Source organism: Pangasianodon hypophthalmus, chromosome 15 (genome assembly GCF_027358585.1).
Source record: "Pangasianodon hypophthalmus isolate fPanHyp1 chromosome 15, fPanHyp1.pri, whole genome shotgun sequence".
Lineage (NCBI taxonomy): Eukaryota > Metazoa > Chordata > Actinopteri > Siluriformes > Pangasiidae > Pangasianodon > Pangasianodon hypophthalmus.
This window is the reverse complement of record NC_069724.1, coordinates 8,008,655-8,031,188: the sequence shown is the minus strand read 5'-3', so window position 1 is coordinate 8,031,188 and position 22,534 is coordinate 8,008,655. Positions and strand designations below refer to the sequence as shown.

Here is a 22,534-nt window from a genome sequence, read left to right as displayed (position 1 = left end):
TGATTTGTTCAATTCCAAACAGATAAATTTAAAATTAAGGCAAAGTAAATAACCCCTGGCTGTCTCACTAACTGAAACACTCCAGTGCTAAATTCATTTTGCTGGCAGTGTAGGCACAAGGTGAACCATTTTCGGTTTGTGGAATCGACTCATGGAGTTGACTCATTTCAATGCCTGGAATCAGTGAATCGACTCTTTTTGGTATCGACTTCGATGTGAACCGAAAGCATGATGGAGACTTGATTTGACACACAAGATATGTTTAGGCATTATCACACAAGCCACAGTGAATAGAGCGTTGCGTGTTGCCATGTCAACGCACAGACTGACTGACAGCCTGTAGTAAGTGTAGTAACAGTTTCAGTGTAAACGAACAGACAAGTGAAGTGATACAAACAGTGAAATGTCCCAGTGCTGTGATACTAAATATCAGCACTCCTGGAACGCCGCTTGTCCAAATTAGTGGACCAGAACTAACTGTTGTATAATAAAAAATATATATTTTGTATTGTGTATGTATGTATGAAAATTAATCAATGAAGCATTTGAAAAAATAGTTTAACTGCCTACCAGCTACTTGATTCAAATAGCTTGGCTATGCACTGCTCATGACTGCATTACGCACGTTTCATGGCATGAAGTGAGAAAACTTTCGCCTTGAAGACTAACCATTTATTTAAGACCATGTTCATTTTCATTTTCATTTTCATGTTCATTTTAAAGTTGAACTTTAATTTTTAAACATTATGACCTTTAAATTATTTTACCCTAAAGAACATCAAATTTTTATTCATTGAGCAGCTTGTTTTATTGAATTTTACTGAGCACTTCAAAACTACCTTATTCTCCTCTCTCCTTATTCTCTACTCTCAAATGAGTATTGAACATGTGCTTAGAATTCATTTTAATCCTCCTGGGCCCTCATTAATCAAATCTGTGGGTGAACTGTGTGTACATACTTTTTAATGCAAAGTGTGGGATGTATCAAAACAAATGTTTTGTTTGAATTTGTATGTAATTATGCACAGACTTGACTGTTCATACACAAAGCATATAATAGTGGGGGGAAAAAAGCTGCAAGTGCAATGATACAAAACGGGGCTGGAGTGCTAGTACAATGAATTAGCTAAGTAAGTAGTGTTAAATGTGAATATGTTTGTGTTTACGCTCAAATCCTGTAAAAGGCTAAGAGATTCAGCATGTTAATGAAGGCAGCATGGGTTATTGCGCTTTGTTGGAGGATGCTGCACATCGTGCCATTCAAAGAGAGAACATTTTCAGGGTCCGGACCCACGTTTTTTTAGCTGAATGCTCTGAGTGGCTTATAAGCAAATAACAATTTTGTGCCATAAATTTGTGCCATCAGCTGGAACCTAAGTAAAGGGAAATGAAGCAGACCACTCAAATACCTGCGCGTTCAAAGGTCTTTCAACCATATGATTTTTTAGCTAGAGGTGCATTTCAGAGGGAAATTGGTGATATAGTGGATATTTCCCAAACATCATTGAGTACGATTATGCCCACAGTGTCAGATGCCATAATTTGTCTTGGCCTGACCTTTATTCAGTTCCCCTACACCAGTGTGCAACATGCACATGTGAAACAGGACTTCCACACAATCTCTGGTGTTACTGATGTCACTGTTGAGTTATATAAATGGCTTGTGACACGTTTTTTTATGTTCAATAAAGTTATTCAAAATAGCATTGTTTTATTTGTCAAAATCAAAATCTCTGCTTTAGTAAGTTTCTTTTTGTGCATTCCTCCTTGGCAATAACAAAATGTTAGAGTCCTTTTTTAGGTACCACTTGAAGCTACAATATATATGAGTAATTGTGGGTGTGTCTGTATTTAAATGAGCAGTGACATGCTCACACACAGCGGCTACAAACAACTAGTCTTCATTAAGCTTCACTGCTTACAGATGTGCACAGGATACTGTGCATATGATTGATGAATCCCAATAGTATTATGCATACAAGATATTTTCTCACAAACAAATGTAGAAGCTTTTCTACACAATGTTCATAAATGACAACTCTGTTGTTTTATTTATAGTGATTTCCTGCCCAGCACTACATCGTATACATACAGGGGGTGTAGAAAAGAAATCAAACACATTAAAAAGTACTTTGAAATATTTGAATCACACTTTCAAAGGCAGCTGAAGAAGTGCATCATATTATGGCGAACAGCAATTAGCATTATGTTGGAAAAGCAGACATTCAAGTCCATCATTTCTCTGAGATCTGAAGGCTTTGAAGAATGAGCCAGTGTCCAATTACACATAGTTCAGGACTTGCAGTATTGCATTTCAAAAAAACCTGCGACTCTTCCAAAAGCACAGTGGCCCTATTCCTTATCAGGTACTGAGATAAAGATATTGTTAGGTGTTATTTTGTCCATCCAGTGTAGAAATTATATTATAAAATGGATAGTTTTGGATCTCAAAGCCAATGTAAAATCTACAATATATACACATCTGTGACCAATAATTGAATTCTGTATTAATGTTGCAGGCTTCAAACCAGTATAAGCCTTACACTTATATTTGTTCCATCTATGTACTGCCTTAAAATTTGGGTATTATATTGCTTAGTAACCAAAGCTTACTTTTAACAGCATTGCATGGCAGAAGTACTGTTTGTTTTTGTGAATATTATTAATAATAGATTACATTATTTAATGAACACATTGTATAGGCACAACACAAAGCCCAAATTTATTGCTTTAATTAGCCTTCCATGTTCTTCCTCAAAGGAGGATACCCTGGCTGGCTTTACAGACATCTCAGCCTAGTTGAAGGATCAGCACATCCAGCTCACTGTTTCACAGCTTCTTGTCATCTTGCAAAATCCCTCAATCCATCACATCACCACCAAGCCTGGCTTGTCCTCACTTTCATCACCATCAAGGTCTGCCACAATCCTTGGGCTAACAATCAATAACCAGCTTGTCCTATCTTGCAGAGATACTCTGTATAATATTGGGAAAGTTAGACCATGCTTTACAGAACACAAGTCACTCATCACCTCTTGGCTTAACTACTGCAACTTTCTCTTACAAACGTATACTATTAAGGCATTGCAGATGATCCGAGACATAGCAATATGTCCAGTCTTCAATAAATTAAAATAAGTAAATGTGGTGGTGCTCTTCCTCTCACTCCACTGGCTCCCTGTAACTGCTCACCTCAAGTTCAAGTCCACAATATTTACTTATAGAGAACTACATTGAGTCATTTGTCTGGACATATGTTTCATTCCTATCATTAAGGTCAGTGATTAAACAGCTCCAGGCGATTCCAACACTGTGTGTTAAAACTCAAACTACAGTCAAATTGTTGAAATAACTTTTTGCAGATTCCCTCACAACCTTCAAGAAACACCTGTAGAATCAGCACTTCAGAAAGTACTTGACATTTATGCAAATATTTATAGGTGTGTATGACTATGCTCTCTTTTGTTCTCACATTTTTAACATGACGGTACTTGCTTTTACTATAACTACTCTATTATTGTTATAACGTCCACTATTAGGTAATAGGTAACTCGAGAGATAGACGTTGTTTGACATTTGCTTGCTATTACACTGAGAAGTACAGATGCTATCCACTTCCATGTGCCTCGATCATGGATGTAGAATTTCGTATGTATGCTGGTCCATAGTGAAATAGTGAAATATTACTCTTTGCAACTCTAGTTTTAAATTACAGTTGTATCCAAAAGTTTGGGCACGCCTGGCTTTGTTGCTTTTTGAAGTGAAAAGAAGTAAACAACCTCTGCAGCAAACTATTTTAAACAAGTCGAACTCGAAGCCAACGGCATCAGTCGGGATGCCACCGCTACCAGCAAGTCTAGTCCTTCTTGTTATTAATTTGTATGCCAGAACCAACTATAAAATATATTTCAAATGTGAAGGAAGCTATTGAAGAAGAACTATTTCAGACATTTGACCTTGACCCTGTCAATTCCAAAATCTAATCAGTTCATCTGCTGGTTACAATGGTAATTCCATATAAATTCTACAGATATTGAACCACACGTTCTTGAAATATCAAGTCAGGCCTTAATGAACTCATTAGGACTTGTTAGTCAAGGCAAGAATTCCAGAGCGTTATAAATTCTCTGACTCCCAAACCGAGCTGCTCTAAGCAGCTGACTGAGGACTGATCTGAAAATGACGATATTTGATGTCTACAAAGCAGAGGAAGGCTATAAAAAGAGCTCAAAGCACTTCCAGCTCACAATTTCCTGAAATATCATTAAGAAATGGCAGTTAAGGGGAAGTCTGAAAACCACGGCAAGATCTGGAAAACCAGGAAACTCTCTGATAGAACTGCCCATATGCTGGGCAGAAAAGCAAACTAAAACCCCCTAAGGACGTGTAGGAAGATTTAGCTGACACAGGAGTGATGGCGCACCATTGCTTGCACAAACATGATCAAGAAGAGTGAATGAAGAGTCATCAAAAGGAAACCTTAGCTGAGACCTCAAAAGTCAATTTATAATGTAAGCAAAATAACATCTAGATAAGCCAGAAGCATTTTGGAAACAAGTGCTGTGGACTGATGAAGTAAAAATTAAACTCTTTGGCCGCAATCACCAAAGATATATTTGGAGCAAAAAAGAGCAGCATTTTATAAAAAGAACAGTTTCCAACTGTTAGCCATGCATGTGGATCCATTATACTTTGGGGTTGTGTGGCAGCCAGTGGCACATTGCAAGAGTAGATGGAAGAATGGATTCCAGTGTGACACACTCAATCAAGAAACGGAAGCTGAAAAGGGGCTGGCTTCTACAACAGGACAATGATCCAAAACATACCTCAAAATCCAACATGAAATACTTCAAGAAATGAATGAACATGTCAACAGAAAGTTGAGTCACATTGTAACTCTAAACAGAGAGGCAAGTCTCTAACTCCCTACACAAATTAAGAATGGGACAAATTAGCCAAATAAAATGCTAAACAACCGCCATTCATCTGGGCTATAAACAATAAAATAAATAAATGTCTCTTCGTAATGGAAAAAACCCATTAAAACAATGATGATCTTCATTCTGAGCTGGACACTGATAATGTCTGATGAGCATTTTAGCCAATTAATCCACGTCACAACATCTGCTTGAGGGCATTACAGCATGACCTGCTATTTATAGACACGATCACTTGCTTTGACATAAAAAAGGTTATGCTGATGAGCAAATGTGTGCTCTGTAAATAAGCAAATGCTTAGAAGAGCGGAGCAGCTCTCAAAAGCCAGTGAAGAAAAGCAGAAGCAATATGCAGGGCCTCTGGCAGTAAAAAGAATGGCAGAAACAGACCAAGTTGTGCCATCTTACATTACATTACATGCTCACAGTACTAACAGCTTTGAAAGGATGTCCATATTCAACTCTTTCACCTGAAGGTTCGTAAAAATGTCATGGGGCTAATTGGGCTGCCTTGAATTATTATGTGCTCCACAAGTTTTGACTAAAACCCACACGAACATCATGATGACAAAAGCAGACACTAATTAGAGTAAAATGGTACCACGTATCAGATAAGGTTACAATTATGACAAATGCAGTGTCTCAGAGTTTCAATCGGACAAATAAAACACATATATATTCAGTGCCTGCTGACCACTTTAGCAAGAAAGTCAAGACAATTTTACACAGCATGATTAAACTGAAAATTCACCTAAACCTGAATGTTCCTCAACACAGTGCTTCGGCAGTTTTTCACAGGAAACTTTGAGGTCTGCCATGAAACAATTAGCACAGTTTGAAAAGTGTTGCTTCCATTGAAACATTGCTTATTCATAATTAGTTTCAGAAGACAAAGGCACACCGTGTGCTGTTAAATAGGAGGTGGGCATAATTCCCATTTGACTGAGGCAAGAAGAATCAACAGAGAGCAGGCATATTATACAATACGTAAGTAATAAAACACAGTGGGGTGTGTTGCTTGGGAAAATGATCAATGATCAGAGAGTTGTGATGCAGTGATGAGTCACTGTTACCAACCTGAAGTTAGTATTTTCCTAAGAGCACTTCCCAAAGTGTTATATTCCTCTTAGGAGTTGAAAATTTTTTATTTATAATCGAACTACATCACATATTTAACTGTTTATAGTTACATTTAATGTTGTGGAATATCCATGAAACAAGTTAGCTCCTGATATCTCTTACATTATAACATCTATAAACAGTTGTTCCCTCACCAGCCTCACTTCTACTCTTGTAGTAAATAAATACAAAAGCGCAAAGTCTTCTGTCCTGTAGACTTTCTTGTGATGGAAAACTTATTCACTGTTACAAAGCACTTACACTGGAGACTCTTTCTGTAAATGTTAAGAAAAATTCCCACACTACATCAAGCTCCCTTGGTTTATCCAATATGCACTAGTCAGTTTGTTAAAATGAAGAAATGTCTTTCACCTCCCGCATCAGCTGTTAGAACTTGAATATTAAATGTTTTTTTTTCCCCTGAACCCAGTGGTTCTCATTCGTGGTCTTGCAGTACCTCTGCCTTAAAGATTTTAAGATTTTGCCCTACCTAATCACACACTCATTTTAAAATAGTTATCTGTGTAGTTGGGGAAGTTGTATTAGATCAGGGTAAACAACAAAATTTGCAGCGTGGATGTGCTTAAGGACCAGGGTAAAGTTGAAACCACTGTCCTAACATACACTAGCTCTTATGTTCATTTTTATTTATTTAACATTATTAATCTTAGATGCCTGTTTATGCAAGTATTACAGTTGATTGACTGAACTGTGTAGCAATCAATCAAGAGATATTAATTATGGTATGATATTGGCTAATAACGACATTGACTAGTTACAGACTTTACAGAGAAAGCAAGGTGTTGTGCTAACTGGAAGAGACATAGGAGAAAGAATGCTGGCCTGATAGTCACACAGACCTGCACTGTGGTTTTGCATTTTCATGAGTCCATTTCTCCAACCAAACAATACAGCTTATAGCCTTCAGTCTCACTGGAGTGGCAGCACAAAGGCAGCACAGACAGGTTCTGGAGCGACTGCAGATCATCAGCCAGCATATCCATGTGTGGGCTGGAGGTCACAAAAAGACCTGTAATTACACATTCATTCTGTTTTAGCAATGTTCCTCTCACATACAGCACAGGCAATATCTGAGCATACCTACCTGTTTGTCAATGTAAGGCTTCCTTCATTTTTAGGAAACAGGCGCATGGATTCAAATTAGCACATACCGGGCAACAGTTGGAATGCGATTGTGAGTGAATTGATATGGGCTTCGCTTTAATGAAGAATGTCAGACATCACAGTTCAACCTTTTTTTTTTATTTTTAATTTACTGCCAATTAATTTTGGTGATTGCGTGTTTCTCTCCCACTTTTTCTCACCTTTGGGTTTGCCTGTCCCAGTGAAAGAGGCATGGCCTCTGTGTCCATCAGTCCCAGTGGAGGAGGCATGGCCTCAGTGCCTGACAGTACCAGTGAAGGTGGTGTGGCTTCTGTGTCCATCAGTCCCAGTGAAGGAGGCAATGGTCTCTGTGCCTGATAGTGCCAATGAAGGAGGCATGGCCTCTGTGCTTGATAGTACCAGTGGAGGTATGGCCTCTGTGTCCATCAATCCCAGTGGAGGGATGGCATCTGTGCCTGATAGTACCAGTGGAGGCATTTTGAGCTCACTGGGTTTATCTATCACAGTGGAGGAGGTGAGCTCACTGGGTTTATCTATCACAGTGGAGGAGGTGAGCTCACTGGGTTTATCGATTGCAGTGGAGGAGGTGAGCTCACTGGGTTTATCTATCACAGTGGAGGAGGTGAGCTCACTGGGTTTATCGATTGCAGTGGAGGAGGTGAGCTCACTGGGTTTATCGATTGCAGTGGAGGAGGTGAGCTCACTGGGTTTATTGATTGCAGTGGAGGAGGTGAGCTCACTGTGGTTTATCGATTGCAGTGGAGGAGGTGAGCTCACTGGGTTTATTGATTGCAGTGGAGGAGGTGAGCTCACTGGGTTTATCGATTGCAGTGGAGGAGGTGAGCTCACTGGGTTTATCTATCACAGTGGAGGAGGTGAGCTCACTGGGTTTATTGATTGCAGTGGAGGAGGTGAGCTCACTGGGTTTATCGATTGCAGTGGAGGAGGTGAGCTCACTGGGTTTATCTATCACAGTGGAGGAGGTGAGCTCACTGGGTTTATCTATCACAGTGGAGGAGGTGAGCTCACTGGGTTTATTGATTGCAGTGGAGGAGGTGAGCTCACTGGGTTTATCTATCACAGTGGAGGAGGTGAGCTCACTGGGTTTATTGATTGCAGTGGAGGAGGTGAGCTCACTGGGTTTATTGATTGCAGTGGAGGAGGTGAGCTCACTGGGTTTATTGATTGCAGTGGAGGAGGTGAGCTCACTGGGTTTACTGATTGCAGTGGAGGAGGTGAGCTCACTGGGTTTATCTATCACAGTGGAGGAGGTGAGCTCACTGGGTTTATCGATTGCAGTGGAGGAGGTGAGCTCACTGGGTTTATCTATCACAGTGGAGGAGGTGAGCTCACTGGGTTTACTGATCACAGTGGAGGAGGTGAGCTCACTGGGTTTATTGATTGCAGTGGAGGAGGTGAGCTCACTGTGGTTTATCGATTGCAGTGGAGGAGGTGAGCTCACTGGGTTTATCGATTGCAGTGGAGGAGGTGAGCTCACTGGGTTTATCGATTGCAGTGGAGAAGATGTGGCCACTGGGTTTATCAGTTGCAGTGGAGGAGGCAGTTTTCCCTCCATAAAGTTTTTGAATACATAGGTTGAAAACATAAGTTAAAAACTACAAGACATACAAATTCACCCAAATACTTGCTTCTATACCATACAGCTTAAAATGCCAATCCAGAACTCAAAAAACACACATCAAAATGCAGGTTTGGTCATCATGTTCATGGATTTGCAGTGCAGACTGGCAGTGCCAGAAAATGTGTAGTTTATAAAAGTGTAAAAATGGTATAGATATGCAGCGCAAATCAACAGATAGGATAACATCACTGACAGACCAGGTGATGACACAGTGGACATGGATCAGCTAAAGACACTGACATAGACCAGGTGATGACACAGTGGACATGGATCAGCTAAAGACACTGACAGACCAGGTGATGACACAGTGAGCACAACCTGTGTAATGACACAGGACACAGATTGGGTAATGACACAGGGTGCAGAATAAAGACAGTGTGTCATCTAAAAAAGATTCTCTTAGTAACTGAGGCTACATAAGACATAAATTAACAGGACCACTGTACTGCTATCAATACAGTAGTAGGAGTAGTAGTACTTCCTGTTATACAAACCATTAAATGAATTACTATCCCTACACATGCCTGTCCTGAGACGTTACAGTCACTGTGTGGACTACTAAAGGCAGGCACAGATAATCAGGCTGAAACAAACCAGCCACGAGATATTAATTTTCTCTGTTGCTAGGTGAAATATGTGCTGTGGCCTTACAGGAATTTATAAATGTAGTACACTTACGAATGCTGGTTTAGGAATAAATAAACTGATTAATGAGAGGACTGTTGCCAGACAATTTTACAATGGCACACACAAAAGGTGTATGAGTACTGCTGAAGAAAAAAATCCCCTCTGAGAGACAAATTTAGAAATTAGGCCTTTTTAATTAATCACATATGAATCCAAATTACAATTTTGCATCACAAATTATTTTAAGAGCTTTCCATAGACCACACTTGGATAGACATTTTAAACAAAGAAAACAGTCCACACTGAAAATGTACCATCCACTTTTTCATCTGTGTTTATACCGACAATGGATCTCATTTATTAATCTTTTAGCAAAGTTGCGTGTAAATATTTGCATAAACCAAACCAAACTAAAAGTATAACATTTAAAAAATGTTTTGGAAACGCTGGTTTACTGCGGACATGCATGTGTATGTTGATGAATGCCAATCACCCGGGTCATGATTTGCTTTATTTGTTTTAATTTATGGGTTTGTGTTGACTCGCTTTCAATATTTTTTATATACTTTAATTAATGCCAACAATATAAAACAACTGGTTTTCACAAAATGTTCTCTATGGTACTCTTAGTCCCTGACCTAGAGAACTAGCATGAGGATGTGGTTTTGACAGAGATGAGGCCCAATGAGGCCCGATGTCTTCTGTCCAGTGTTAGTGATGTGCCAGTATTCAAATACTGAAATTCTCCCACTATTCGGGTATTCGGTTTGCACTACGTCTACATTAATTCAGTGAGAACATATTAAAAAGGAAAGCCATGTCAGGTAATATTCTGTTGCGGAGAGCTGTTAGAGGTGTGAAAGTTAAAGGTCCACATCGAGACTATAAAAAAAAAATGGTCGGAGTACACACCTCTCATGCGGTGGGCTAGATACAAAGGTCACAGAACAAAAGACAATAATTAATTCATTTCTAATAACGTTCAGTATAACGCCATGAAGTCTTAAACTACAATGGACACAAATCAGGTACCTCAGGTGTGCAGATTAAAGTCCATTTTACAGCAGACGCAATTCGGCGCACTTACAGACTGCTGCTCTCATGTGGGACATTCAATTGTGTTTTCATTCGGTTTCATAAAAAATAACATGCAAATAGCATCTGTACTGACCATATTATAGTAATCATGCATTGCCACTCTGATCACATGAATTTCATTAATCCGATACGATATTCACTCCTACACTGTGCTAGCTATAACTTTCACAAAGTCTGGATTTTAACCAACAACAGAGTGTGTCCTGTTACGGCATATTAAAATTGGGTAGAAGATCCATCGCTAGTTAGCTAAACCTGCTTTAAAACACCCCACAGTGTTAAGTCATTATTCTGAATGTAATGACTATTATTGTGATCCATTACTGCATTGTGAAACACTAAACAGAACATACTACAGAAACATCACAATATCGGTTCACTCCTAAGTTTCACTTCTGAGCAAATTTGTTGCACCCTGAATGTGTTATGTAGAAATAAAGATACTACAGACTTTGAGATGGAGAAATGAAGAGGCTATAAACTTTGAGATGGAGATGTCCACCAGCCTGGAAAATATATCCACCCCTTAGGACACGGCAGGCAAAAAAAGGACACCTACTTCCTTTTCCACACTTTTGTTAAGGACTAGTGAAGCAAGTGATGAGGAACTACGTTATGTTGTGGAAGATATGTTTAAAGCACTTGAGCAGAGTGTCATGTGTGATGTTGACCAAGGCACTGCTCTGAAGGGCAAACTCATCACGTTGTCCTTTCCACAAAACCTTGGCATGTTGTTGAGCTTTTAAATCTGTCAAATGTAGTGACCAGACAGGGTGATTCAAAGGTCTTCGGCAGCTCAAGTATCAAGAGTTTTCTTCAATGTGACACTTTGTTTAGCACTACGGTATGGTGACCAAAAAAAAAAAAAAAAAAACCCACAACCTTTTTTTATGTTTAGAGTCTAACCAGCTATAAAACATGCTAATTGGTTTCTGATTTGTTTCTTTTGTTTTGTTTAGTGTGGTATTACGCAAAATTGATCTTTAACTATACATAATTAATGAGCATTAAAATGATCATACAAATTGCAATAAACAATGTAATTATCCAATTATCCAAAAAAATGGAAAGCACAAACTCCTCTGTCCTGAAGACTTTTCCGTGTTGGGAAACTTATTGACTGTTACAAAGCGCTGACACTGATGACTACTTCCATAAATGTTACATAAACATCTAACAGAAAACTTCATCATATCAATGATTAGACTGTTAAACACCACCAGTTTTTTAATCCTTTTGTGATTATACAGAGCATCCTTTACAGAAGTCCCTATGTATGAGATGTCTATAGAAATATATATATAGTACTTATTATTAAACTATGAATTGGAACTAATGTATTCTCTCTAAAAATAAATGAGACTAAACTAAAAGGATGACGATTTAGACAAAACCAGAACATAACAAACCTCCCACAGACTGACAGTAGGGTTAAACAGTTTTGTAGATTTTACCCCCCTGTAAAATCACTTCATCGCTTTGATTAATGAGCCAAATAACACACCATAATAACCCAGTCAGCAGCATCCTAGCATTAAATACGAATAGCTGCACTGAAATGTTGGGTCCTTGCAAGAACCCCACTCTAATTAAGAGCAGCACAGCTAGCAGAGACAATCCCAAGTAAGTGAGGAATAAGCCTTGACCCAGTGCCACTCCATTATTAATATAACCACATTAGGGAGCACTTTTCGCCCCAACAGAAAGTAGGAACATTGAGCTGATAAAATTCTGTCTCTAGCAAAAAAAAAAAAAAAAAAAGCAAGTGATGATATTTAAGGTCGGATTTATGCCCAACAAGGCTGGGTTTGGGACCGCCTGGCACCACATGCTCACAGTGAAAACAGATGAGCAATGACTAAACAAAGCACAAGTTGATGTCATTTAGACAAAGCTTTAGCAGTATACGAACTCACTGACAGAAAAAAATGGTAGAAGCGGGATTGATTGATGATGAATTATGTTGTATCATGGAAACAGCATAGGATATGTTTCAAAAAGGAAATTATTTGCATTCTTAAACAATTTAATAGAAGGTTGCAGTGCAAAATACACTAGTCAAACGTAAAAAAAAAAAAAAAAACCACATGCACATGAAGGAGACAAACTTTTGTATGAACTGTATTTCTCTTCCCTTTCACACAAGAGACCAGGTTTAAACACTTAATTTACTGCAATATCAGAACATTTATCCCTCTGAAGCAGTGAAAATCAAGGAAGGACCTTTCAAGTGAAATCTCAAACACAGTGTTGTGGCAGAATGATACGGCCCTATGTGAAGCGGAGTTACTGTTACCAGCCCAAAGTTGATTAGTTTCCTAACACAGCATGTCCTGAATATTTTATTCTCCTTTTATCATTGCAATTGGCCAACACTTACATTTTCATTAATTAAAGAATGACACCTTGTAAGTAAGTAAGTAGATCAATTTTACTTATGAAGCACATTTAAAACACCAAAAGGTAGTGCTGTGCATAAAAGGCAAGGTAAAAAGACACAGAATAGAAAAATGTACTTTTTATCATTTTATAGGTACAATTAATGTTGTGGAATGTCCGTGAAACAAGTTAGTTCCTGTAATTGCTCATGTTATAGCAACTACAAACAGTCCGTTTTCTCTCTCTGGAATTTATATGACAAAAAACAGCTTGGCATCTTTTTCATCTTTTTAAGCCATGTATGTGGAGCGTCCACATAAGTCCCTGTGAATGAGCTGTTACTACAGAATCAATAACTTATTACCACAAGCATTAATATCAACCTGTGATTTGTCTTGCAGCTTGAACTACTTTCAGAGCTGGTGTTATAGAAAATTAATCAACACCAATCAGAATCAAGAAATTAACAGCACCATGGTATAAAAGAACTGAGGTCACTTGTTAGTTTTTAGATAGAGAGTGGATTAGACTCTCTAGTTAGATCCTGAGGGACAAGTGCATTCTGATTGCTGGAGCACGAAGCCAGGACTTCCTCTCCATTTCACTCCTGCTCTCATCAGACAGAAGTGTTTGGTCTCGCCATCCAAACAGCACTGACCCTAATACAGCGAGTAGCACATATTCATGGTGTAATTTATAGAGGGATGGCAGAGGAAATAGGCCGCCGCCCTGAGGACTGCATCATATCTCCGTGAGGAGCCAGTAGTGCATGGATTGGGTTTCAAACAGCAGAGCCTAAGCCTTGAGCTAGTGTAAAAAGACACACGCACATACACACACACACACACACACACACACACACACACACACACACACAGTGTACTAGAGCACACCCACTCCCGCTCTCTCCCACACACTGAAATTCTAATGTATATGCCAACTATGGTTGAAGGAAAGAATGATTATTACAGAAGGCCTACATTTGTGCATTCTCTGAGGACTTGATTTAGTCTGACTGGTCAAAACCTTTCCAACAAAAACTGTGAAACTGTCAGGCCACAGCAGTAACTACCTAAAAAAAACAACCTTCCAAACCATTTTTAATGCTTATTGAATGTGTAATCAGTCCTAAGTGCATTCTTAGCTGCTGCTAGACTTAGAATATGAATTAAGACTCTTTCACATGCAGTATTGATTCTGAACCCTGGTATGTTCACCTCCTCGATTCTTCAGGACAGGTGTGGACCAAAACCAACCCAAGTGGAGTTCAAGTTCAGCAAAAACCAACTCCACTAGGAATGTACTGATCTGATAATGAATATCAGTAATAAAACACTGTATTGGTTCAAATATTAAATCAGATATTTTCTCATTTAATTCACTGAAACATTTTAAACCATTTATGTGTGTGGTGACACAATACAGATGCTGCATTGAATACACAAGACAAATTTTCCTAAAACACAGCATCATTGTGTCTGTTTGTTTTTTTCTTCATAATTCAGTAACAGAATTGATTTCTGTGTCAAAAATGGAAAATTGGAATCGGTGCAGGCCTGAGTGCAGTGTACCATGCAAAAATAATAGGACTGCAGAAGAAATGCAATGTGTCCAGGATGTTGGTGCTGAATAACCCACAAAAGGAATGCTAATACTAATGTTTCAAACTATTATGCATCCATCCATCTCCATTCATTTATATTCATCCATACATACATATCCATCAATCTATCCATCCATCCATGTCCATTCATTTATATCCATCCATACACACATACATACATATCCATCGATCTATCCATCCATCCATCCATGTCCATTCATTTATATCCATACATACATACATACATACATACATACATACATACATATCCATCAATCTATCCATGTCCATTCATTTATATCCATACATACATACATATCCATCAATCTATCCATCCATCCATTCATTTCTATCCATACATACATATATACATCCATACATATCTATCAATCCATCTCCATGCATTCACATCCATAATCCACAATCCACACATCTCAATCCATACATACATACATACATACATACATTCACCTTCATTCATTCACCTCCAGATTATTTTTAGGAGTTGGGAAAAAAGCCACAGAGACACAGGGAAAACATGCAAAACTGTACAGAGAGTAAACTGACCTTAAAATCAAACCGGGGACCCTGGAGCTGGGCCACTATGCCTCCCATTAGTTATTTATATTTTTATTTATTAATGCGTGTTTGATCACAATGTATGGATGATTCTGCTTCCATAAAAATGTCCAAATAGACTCAAACAGAAAATAAATCAAAAGTATCAAGTTCATGATTTGGGCTTGTTAACTAGACTATTTAGTGACAAAGAGCCATAACTATTTTGTTAAAAAACAGCCAAAGTAAGTGTACTACTAATGGTAGCTACAATTCAGCATTTTTACAGGAAGAGCACTTCACGCCCACATGTCAGCGATGATTCAACACTGAGCACTGAATCACCTAGCCTGTCTATGTCACGCCATAATACCTTTGATCAATAGATAGAAACTCATGCTATTCGAGATGTCGCCAGAGATGACGTAGCCCTGTATGCCGGAGGTGCTGCTGCTGATTGTTATATTTCCCGTTATGCTATGAATTGTTGGTGTTTACTGTGAAGTTCCCAAGGAAAACTCTTCAGTGAGAAACTGTGATCTAGCACTGCTGAACCTGCCAGGAATATGAAGAAATGTTGTTCATGCTCTGGTGAGAGTAGACACCAGTCTCTCTTCAGTCATTGTGTTACCAAGTTCGTCCCTGCTGTCATGCTATTCGACACTAAATCAATGGGCATGAGACCATGAGGAATTCTCCTTCACTGTCCCTTAATCTCCCTTAGCAATCTGATCTCCTGTGCTTAAGTCTCAGCGGTAAGGGCATTTGAGCTGTCCTTCCTGCCTGAATTCATTCCCAACAGCAGCCAACGGGCAACGGGCCACGGGCCGTGCCTTCTCTGTAAACACCTTAACAGCCATTCACTTATCAAAAAAGAAAAGCCAATGGTACAAGCATGTAAGTTTACTAACACGGTGCTTGACACTTACACTGAAAAAAATGTATTGCACTGTAAAAATGTACTTACACTGAAAAAAATGTAAATGTCAACTGGCAGTGTTATGGTTTGAAATTTAATCTAAAAATATCAGTTTCACAGTATCACTGTATTCATCGACCATTTTAAAAACACTTACATTACGAATTCTTTGCACAAAGATGTCTTTGCACATCCTTGTATATATAAAACAAAACGAAAGAAAAAGATTAAAATCTCCATATTTATGAGAGTGCCTTTTCCATAATATATTGTACACTGTCAATATTGATCATGTTGTCACTGTGAGGAAAGGTGATACACTATATCAAAAAAAAAAAAAAATTGTGTTTGATTGTGCTCATACGATATGAAGTTATGAACATGCTAGCATTTTTGGGGAGATGCAGTAAGGAACTTGATCAGGTAAACAAAATGAACGGGTAAATTGTAATAGATGGTAAAAGGTTATTTTGAAAAAAAAGTCAACAGTGAGGTAACCGAGGATCATTCACTGTGACTATTCGTGAAACCATGACACTGTAACAACCCTATTAGCAAAATATGAAAATATCTTGAATATAAGCAATCTATTTAATATTGGCAGATAATTTTGCTTATTTCAGGCTAGCAGAGTAAGATCATTTTAAGCTTAAAATTATTCAAATGTTGTGAAATACTGTGAAATAATTAATCTTATATTTGCTTTACTCACAATCACAAATACTAGATATATTCAACAACATTTCACACTTTTTGTTTTTTACTTAATAAGAGATTATTTTTACAGTGCTGTACTGATTGCCCTGGATGTCCTCAAGTCTTTACTGCAGCTGCCTGTAACTAAACTAAGCTAATTTTTGCTCCTTAGTGGTAACGTGAGATGTTTGACATTTCAGTTAACATTAGGAGTGAATGTCTTGCCTGGTTGCCTGGGTTTACGACCTCTGGTGCTCCATATAACTAACTCTCCACAGATACAGATTTCATAAGGGATGATATTTGTATTGTAAAAGCAGACAGTGTGGTAGAAAAATGGACACCAGCAATTTAAAAGCACTCTGGAGATGTGATTCATGGTTTTCGTGGCTACCAGAGGGCTTCTAACAGGCTGGTAAAGGAAAAATGGGCTGACATGATATCGCAGATGATCTGGGTGTGCTGATGATAATAATATTAGGATAAGTTATAAATATATCAAATCTAGACTATATGCTCAAATATAGTAAGCATATATATATATATTTAAGCTTATATACATATATATATATATATATATATATATATATATATATATATATATATATATATATATATATATGTATATACTAATCCGGTCCCATGCCAGACTGTGCTTTTTGAGACAGAACAGAAGAACAGCAGAGAATAATTAAGGAATAAAACACATCTGGGTGTGTTGTTATAGAAAAATATTCAGTGATTGGGCCATGTGATACAGCTGGACACAAAGAGGAGTTACTGTTACCACCCCGAAATTGATATTTTACCTACAACATCATGTCCCAAAGTGTTTTATTCCTCCTACACCACAGCGATTTGCCAATGACTGAACAACAATTAGTGCTTTTTAACAGTTTATAGTTACATTTAATGTTATGGAATGTCCACAGAAGAAGTTAGTTCCTATTATTGTTTACCTTATATCAGCTGTAAACAGCCATTCTTTAACCAGCCTCTCTTTTTTCTCTCACTTGAAATTAATAAGACAAAAAAAAACATCAACTCATCAACTTGAGCAAACTCCTCTGTCTTGAAGATTCTCCAGTGAAAACCTACTGACTGTTACAGAGCACTGACTCTGGAGATTCGTTTCATAAATGTTAATAAATGTCTCCTTACAGATATCAACAATAATGTTTTCTTTGTTTTATATTACACATAAAACACATTTAATGTTTATTATTAGTCTTAGACTATGTGAAGCATCTGCCACAGGTGTCCCTGTGAATGAACAGTTAATTTAGAAATGATAATATTAGAACGAGTGCATTAATTTGCACCTGTGATCTGAATTGCAGCTGCCACTACTTTGTGCTCTGTGGTACAAAACTACAATTTCAAGCTACATGTTTTATTTCAAATCTCTAAATATAGCCCTAAAAGTTGGCCGTGGCATGAGACAGGGTTGGAAGAAGGACAGAGGAGAAACTATAGGGCAACATTTGCCCTTCAAAGGTGTCCCGCAGAATGAAAAGGAAGCCAATAAGAGCAGTTGATTCTTCCTGACAAAGCCAGAAGTGCCAGCTCATGCTTGTCTTTCTCACTCTGGAAACTGTAAAAGCAGCTAATATATCAGTGTAATAAAGCTTCTTTGCAAAGGGAAAAGGAAATCGTTTATCATACGAATAGCGAGCTGTGTAATGCAATTCTCTTGTAATGCAGTTCCTTTTACTTTTAAGTGTACTGCTATCAGTATGCTACACTGTCAGAGAGATTTTTTTTATTCTGTGCAGGGATTAACCACACATAAAAGAGAGAGAGCAGAAAAGCAGCTCTGTGGGAGAGGCTAACGAAACCCTAAAGCCTCCTCGCAATCAAAGCTGTTCCAATTCGCAAATCCTTTATTACGAAGAGCTGACAACACTGACCGGTTTAACAGCAAAAATGATATATGAGAGAGAAAACTCTCCTTTATTTTCCATAATTACCAGAGTAAAGCACTGACAATGTTTCTTACAAGAGCCTCAGTCCTTTCACTAAATAGAGAGCACTTCATGTTCCCAACTATTCATGAGTCATACGTCCTTAATTTGACCTCACATTGAGAAGATTTTTTCAAGACATACAATTGTACGATTAGCTGAAGAGCCTAGTATAAACCTCAGCAAACAGCGGCAGCTAAGACCATGAGAATTGGAGATTTAGATAATTAGATATTTCAGCAATGCTGTATGCAGAACTCCTGAAGATTAGGGATTCATTTCAGAGACAAAGCTCCTCTTTCCCTCGCTCCACAGAAAGAAAAAAGGGGCTTCTTGATGCTGCTTATTTACAGGATCAGGTATAATTATATCACGATGGCACTTGAATTGCATGCAGGCGGACTCCATTCAACTACTATGAAATCACTGTTTTATTTTTTTTTCAACCATCTCTCTTACTTATGGCTGAAACATAGTATGTATATTTCCTATTTTTATGCTATATTGTTTTGTTCCAATGTTGCATAACATCTTGCACTATATTGCACAAATACTTCACACAGGTCCATAGAGTCTCAGTGCAGGATTATGTAAAACCTGTCAAACTTTTTTTTTGTTTAACTTTGTCATTATATTATTTGTTATTTATTTTCTACAGCAGCATCCAGGAGAATGTACAAACTAAGAGTTTTGTTGTACATGAAAGCTTTAATAAGAACATCTGTACCCTGTTCATTAATTCTTGCAATTAAAAGGCAATAAATCATGTGACAACAGCAAAATACATAAAATCATGCAGATACAGGTCAAGAGACTCAGTTAATGTTCACATCAAACATCGGAATGGGGGGAATGTGATCTCTGTGACCCTGACTGTGGGCTAGTTTGAGTATTTCTGAAGTATTTCAGAAAAACCTCTGGGATTTTCACAGACAACAGTCTCTAGAGTTTACAAAGAATGGTGTGAAAAGCAAAACCATCCAATGAGTGGCAATTCTGTGGGCAGAAATGATGAGAGAGGTCAGAGGAGAATAGCTAGACTGTTTAGAACTGACAGGAAGCCTACAGTGACTTAAATAACCACTCTTTACAACCATGGTGAGCAGAAAAGCATCACAGAACACACAACACACCAACTCTTGAGGCTGGACTGCAACAACAGAATACCTAGAGTGCACAGGATCACCAAAACTGGACAGATCAGAAAACCATCGTCTGGTCTTGCATGAAACAACAGTCTCAGTCCACTTTAATTTTATGGGCTATTGTGGATCCATAAATTATAATCCCAATTACGGGCATTTAAGTTCCAGGGTGTAACTACAAAATGGTCAAGGGGGTGAATACTTGTGCAAGGCATTGTATATCTCTGCAAAAAAAAAAAAAAATCTTCTGTATCTCTAGTAGAGACGACACATGAGCACTACATTCAAAAAAAAAAAAAAAAAAAAATAACCATTTTATTAATTAGGAAATTAATAATAACAGCCAAGAGGACTAAAGCAAATCAGAGACACCTGAAGTGATAACACTAAAGCCCAAATTGCAGCCGGGAAATGCTGCAATTCTAAAAACACCTCTGAAACGTATAAGAATGTGGCACTGACATATTGTCAAAGTGTAAAAAGGGTCAAAATCAAAATACATGAGCTGAAATTAAAAGCCACAGGAATCCAGCATATGAGGACTTGGACACTATCTTGGCATGACAGAGTGTGAGTGTGAGGAGTGTGAGAAGCCAGGACGGGCACAGCGTTAGAGATGAGTGAAGCGGCCATCAGCATCACATCAATAAAGCTTTTGAGAGGGGAGTCTAGGGGTCGTGCAGCTAGCAGGAGTACAGAGCAAATGCTCTGACGCTTTTCACGGCAGCCAGGGCAGCTGGTGGCAGGAGGCAGCATCAAGTGCCAGCATCTGATCAAACAACACAGAAGAGCCTGTGGCACTGGACGCCATGCCAAAGTGAAAAGGGCAATAAATGAATACGCTTATCCTGCACAGTACGGGAGCGATGAAGTAATCTCTGAGAAACCACAAAGTTAATAAAGCATGTAGTAAACAGTGCACAGCAATTTAAACACTGTCTAAATGAGACACGAGTAGAAGTGGTTAAATAAACAGAAAACAACAACTCGTATATTTGCCAAGATCTTGTTTCCCACTTGCTGGATATAACTAAGTAGAATAGCAGGAGGGATGTAAAAAAAATTTTTTCAATAACCATATCAAGTGTTACTGAAAGCCTCAACAATAGTTAAATCACCTAACTAGCTAGCTTGCTGTGTCACAGTGCTCTTTTTCCAATTCTTTTTTTTCTTTAAACAAAATGAATCCCACTTTCCTCCAGAAATTTTTCACAGGCAATCTTTCAAAATGTGGGATTTACATATCTAAATCTGCTAAATCTGCTGGGTTTTTTTCTCAACTTTCAGCATGTTTTACATGTAATCCTATGGAAATCTGGCAGTGTCTATTTTTCTAAATCAAAGTGTTTGCAAAAGTGGAAAGAAATTCAACTTTTCAGAAAAGCCCTGAATCATGTCAAGTCTTTCTTTAATCTCCTGACCAATCAGAATGTAGCTCAGGGGGCAAGCGATAAAAAAACAAAACACGGAGGACTGAGTAGAAAATTTGTTCTTGTTAGTGAGGGAAATCCGTTAAGTCAGTATTAATGCTTTGGAAATTTTTAATGCCAATATTTCAATATTTTAATGTAACTACAGATTACATTTGCTAGTTTTTGGACATTCGTTGGTATCCAATTTCATGGACTGATCCAACTTTAGCTACACAGTGGTCTAACAGCTTTCTAGCTGCAGAAGCTAATCTAAATCTAATCTTTATTAACAGTAATAATAACCATCTTGTAATCTGGTAATGGCCAGGCTTCAGTGGGAGCGGTGTTACAGGTATAGTAATTTAAAAATGGTTAAGTTTAAGGTAATAAAATAGTAGAAAAAAAATTGAGTGTGTAATTAGACTCAGTGCCACTAAACATTGAACCATTGTGCTCTTTAAAAAAAAAAAAAAAATACCGACACAAACCCAGACAACTGAGAAAAGGCCACAACGCTGGGAAAGATCTATCGTCAGGAACACAAAAATGTGTATACCATAACACATACTGTAATATCATACACTGTGTCTGAGTGACTCACCTCTACTTCATATATAGTGCTGAACTTGGCATGAATCTTTAAAAATCAAAAGCGGACAAGGCCAGTTTTTCATTGCCTGACTGTGTGATGAATAATTAATATCCTCTATCTTTAATGACTTTTTTATGAGACACAATCCATACTCTTACTTGGCCGTACCCTGCGGGAGAGAATGAGCGGTGAAAGTCGACGATTTCTGCGTTTGTGGCACTTAAGGCGGACTCACTGTAACTTTTTATTCTAACTTTTTCTTTGTATTGTAACTGGCTCATGATTGAATCTGAGTTTTATAAAACGAAAGTCTATTAGCAAAAACTAGGGCTTCAGGTTTTAAACTTTTTAAATTAAACCTGTTAAACCTGTAGTAAAGAATACCAAGGGAAGATCTCAGTGTCAAGTGCAAGAGCAGAAAAGAAGGGTTTTAGCACACAGTATTATAATCTGCTGCTGTTCGGTTTGTCAGCAGCTTTATGTGGCCCAATTCTGGCAACAGTTTCACTCAAGGGTTTGTGAATAACAAAGGGTTTATGAATAACATGCTCTCAGAAAGTGCCAGTGATGACCATAAAAAATCCAACAATAATCTGAAACTGATTAAAGATAAGAGAGTAAGATAATTATTTTTAGTGCGTAATAGCTAAGCTGGCTTCCCTGGACATTCACAGACAAGTCTTATGAAAACCATGACATGACAACCACTCTGAAATTG

At 38.0% G+C, this 22,534-nt stretch overlaps 1 protein-coding gene across 4 annotated transcripts in view; it reads right to left on the bottom strand.

The window, feature by feature from the left end:
* arhgap32b (Rho GTPase activating protein 32b) overlaps positions 1–22,534 on the bottom strand; it is a 114,962-nt gene that overhangs the window by 78,839 nt on the left and 13,589 nt on the right. Inside the window, exon 1 of one of the 4 annotated variants that reach the window (XM_026938377.3) lies at positions 6,917–7,035. The exons of the other annotated variants lie outside the window; for them this stretch is intronic. The gene's annotated coding sequence lies outside the window, so the exon portion shown is untranslated. Of the gene's footprint in view, positions 1–6,916; positions 7,036–22,534 lie in introns of those variants that run through there. 4 annotated transcript variants of the gene reach the window in all.